The sequence below is a fragment of the Austrofundulus limnaeus genome, unplaced genomic scaffold (genome assembly GCF_001266775.1).
Source record: "Austrofundulus limnaeus strain Quisiro unplaced genomic scaffold, Austrofundulus_limnaeus-1.0 Scaffold39, whole genome shotgun sequence".
In the NCBI taxonomy this organism is placed as follows: Eukaryota; Metazoa; Chordata; class Actinopteri; order Cyprinodontiformes; family Rivulidae; genus Austrofundulus; species Austrofundulus limnaeus.
In genome coordinates this window covers 1,920,312-1,923,988 of record NW_013952441.1, presented here as the reverse complement: position 1 = coordinate 1,923,988, position 3,677 = coordinate 1,920,312, and the positions used below count along the sequence as shown (strand labels likewise).

At 40.3% G+C, this 3,677-nt stretch overlaps 1 protein-coding gene across 1 annotated transcript in view; it reads right to left on the bottom strand.

Annotated features, from left to right (window-relative positions):
• The window catches only part of nrxn1a (neurexin 1a), a gene marked incomplete at its 3' end in the record, with an annotated part of 60,586 nt that overhangs the window by 19,985 nt on the left and 36,924 nt on the right, over nt 1-3,677 (bottom strand).

Genomic DNA, 3,677 nt, shown 5'->3' with positions numbered 1-3,677 from the left:
ATATATATATATATATCAAAACCTGTTGTCAACTGTACCACATCCTGTGGAAAAAAGTGTTTCATAATTCTTCTACCAAAGTGCCCCCCACCCCCCTTCTCTTCATTTAAGGATGAATGTAATACTTTAAATTCTACTTTGAGGGGTCGTTCTTTATTCCCACGTCTGGGCAGGTAATTCAGAAGCACAAAAAGATTCAAGAGTGTTCAGTAATTGACTGAAACGTAAGTGCACTCGTCAAGCATGCAAATGCAGCACCAGCAACGGCAGAGAAATATTTACCACAAAACCCAATGTTAACCTTTAAATGGAATGTAACACAGAACCCTGCGCTTCATTAGTCCCACTAGACAATGTCCCATATGTCTCTAAAACTCTTATTTTTAATCAAKGTTTAGAATTTCTTAAAGGAATGCATATCGCTCACAATTATGCAAAATCACAGTGTTTTAGCTTTATATCATGTTATAAGGTCATTCCCTCATCAAAAACATCCTCACTCACGCATAAGCATGTTTGAGAAATCCTTGAATCTCCTGTGGCAGCCATGTGGAGCTGTCTAAACGCTTGCTCAGACAAAGCTCCACCTATTTACCCAAAGCTCCTCCCCTGAAGCTCAGTCTGCAGCCGAGCTCCTGCCMCACAGACCACCCTTCCCCCCACRCCTTCCCCACACAGTCCCACCAGACCTGGTGGAACTGCATGTCTGTTGAGCTCTCTCTGTCCAGCTCTTTTTGAATTTTTATCTTCTTTGAGGAAATGTACTTTTGGAAACCCGCTTCGGATGTTATCATTCATTAAATGGACATTATTAGCCATTATCAGTCCCATAGAATGGCTTCAGACTGTCAGATGGTTAGTATGAAAGCCACTAAGGTTAGTGTTAGAGAAAATGACATGGGCTATGATAAAGTAGACCGGACTCCGGTGGTAGCAGATTGTTGCATTCCAACGTATATGGCACTGGTAACCCACTAGGGGGCACTGTCGGAACAGTCTGAAACCATTCTATGGGACTGATAACCGCTAATAACATCCATTTAATGGACTGATAACATCCGAACCGACTGCTTTTGGATGCCAAGGAGGAGACTACCCTTTTTTATGATTCTTAGGGATGACACGATTCACTACAAGTTGTTGATCACTTCTTCCACATAAGGTTGTAAACAGCATGAAGCCATGTCGGAAGTGGGAGTGTGAGGAATGGTAGGAGGTTCTTATAGAGAGAGGCCAATTTCAAGGCAAAGTCAACTTTATTTGTGATATATACAGCTTTTTCATAACAACCAAAGGTAACATTGTTACCCAATTGTGGTATAGAATTTTACCATGTGCCTGGAAAATACATAACACCCCCCTTTAAGCTGAAAAGTGGAGTTGGAGCCATTTTTGTCAGGCCTTCCTTCATGTGTTTTGTGAAATTTCATTTGATGCATTAGCCTAGAATATGGATTTAKAATGACTTTCAGTTACTACAACACTATTAAGCTAAATTCCTGTAGTCCCTATAGGTAAGTATGCAAAGTGAATGACTGCTCATGAGTCTTTTTGTTAGCAAAATATCTCAACAACCACTCAGTGGATGAATGGAATGTTTGATCTTTAATTAGCCTTTAAAAAAATGCAAACCTTTTTTCTATTAGGTTTTCAACAGCCAACTCTACTCCACTGTGGCCTAATCTAGATGATATTATAGTAATAACATCCACCTTTTATGTCTATGTTGGTACAAAAGCAATAAAACAAAACAAAAAATRATAAAAAGCGATCTGATCTGGCACATCAGCACTAGAATTATGTACTTTGTGTGTGTAGGCGCTATCTCCTTCAAAAATCGATTGTGCAATTTCAAGTCATTACATCAAAAAAGGCAAGRCGAGTCTTAAAGTGTGATGTAAAGTAAAATTAATCCAAGAGCCAAAGCATGACGACCGTGTTTGTTTAATAAAGAGGGAGAGTGGGTGAGCGAGGAGGGGGGRAAAATGGATGGAGAAAACCGCAGGTAGAAGGCATAAACACGGCCAATCACTCTCTCCATCTGCTTCTCCATCTGTTCCTCCTCAATCCACTGAACCACCAGTTAGTGACCCCTCAGTGCACACGGAGAGGGATGAAGAAAGACATAGATAGGACGAAAAAGAGGAAGAAAAAAAAGAGGGCGCTCTGCAGATTTTTGTCCACAGATATAAAACATTCTCTTATCAAGCTTTTGGAAAGCGAGCCTACATTTGTGTGTAGTTGTGTATCTGCTGTTCGATGATAGTACAATCATCACTTGAGGCGCATCAGCAGTTGTGACACAAACAACATTTCGTCTTTTTTTTTCTTGTCTGACTCCATCTCGCTTCTTCCAACAGGCCTCTATCAATCCCCTCTGCCAATCTCTGCGACTTGTCATTTCTCTTTCTATGTGAATTCATACCTTTTTTTTTCATATCTCTCTCTCGCTCTCACACAGTCAGATTTTCTATTCCCATCTCCCGTTCCTCCTCCTCCTCTTCTTCTTCTTCTCCTCCTCGCATGCTGTCATATGGCAGTTCCAGCCTGGTGAATCCACCCTTCTCTGTCACAGCTCCAGCTCGCTGCTTTCTGCACATTTCCTCTCTCATCGATTCCCAGTCACTACATCTAGAGCGGTCCGATAGTCCTGTCTGCAGCTCTGCATCCTCCCACCACTTTTCTTTCACCTTTGTTCCTCTTCCTCCCTGCCCACATTTTACTACTCYTGCTTCTGACACAGAAAAATGTGTAATTTTGAATAAAAACAGGATGCAGCCAAAGATAGAAAACCGGCACTATTAATATTTATATATTTTTTTGTTGCTGAGCATTTCTCTCCATGCCCTTATTTTCCGTCTCCACCTATTCAACCCTACTGTCCTCTTCTTCTCCAAGTACCTCAACTCCATTGCAGCTATTTTATTTGAAAAARACTTTTTAGTCACATTTTTATCTACCATAAATTTTTATGAGGGCGCCTTTTTAGCACATCAGCGCAAGCACTGTCATGCTGATGTGATCTGTTAGGATGGAGCTTTTAAAGGAAGAAAAGCATAACTCAAAGGTAAAATGAATAAAAAAAATTTATGACCCAATATAAATGATGATCGTAATGTAAATTCAGCATCGGATGGGGTTATTTCTGACTTTACTTCATCTGTCTTCGTTCTTTTGGCATTACTCTGTGTTCTCAAGATGACTGTGACAGAGGTGTCACAATGACTGTATTTTACATCGTGACATTTTAGAGATTCTCCCACAAAATTTTGCYACTTGGAGACTATTTTGAGTTAACTTAGCCGTCTTTAATGTGAGAATGAGTGTTTATCTGTGTATGACAATGGTCGGCCAGAGGTTCGGTTATTTTTTCTCGCAAATGCCAGACTCCACGGTTATTTGATTGTTTGTTTTTCTGTTTATAGTTTCTTAGACTGTAACTACTTGAAGCTATTTTAAAAGCACAGTGTGTAGGATTTTGTCAAGTCTTTTAGCCAAAATTGAGATAATCACTAATGACAATAATAAAAAAACATGTCTAATCATTGCAGACAAAGACCTTGTTTTATTATTTTTACCTTATAAAAAGCTGTCGCGGGTCGCCACTACAGGCAGCCGCCATCTTGCACCGCCATCTTGTCTACGAAGGCTCATGAAGGACAAACTGCGGTGGCGGC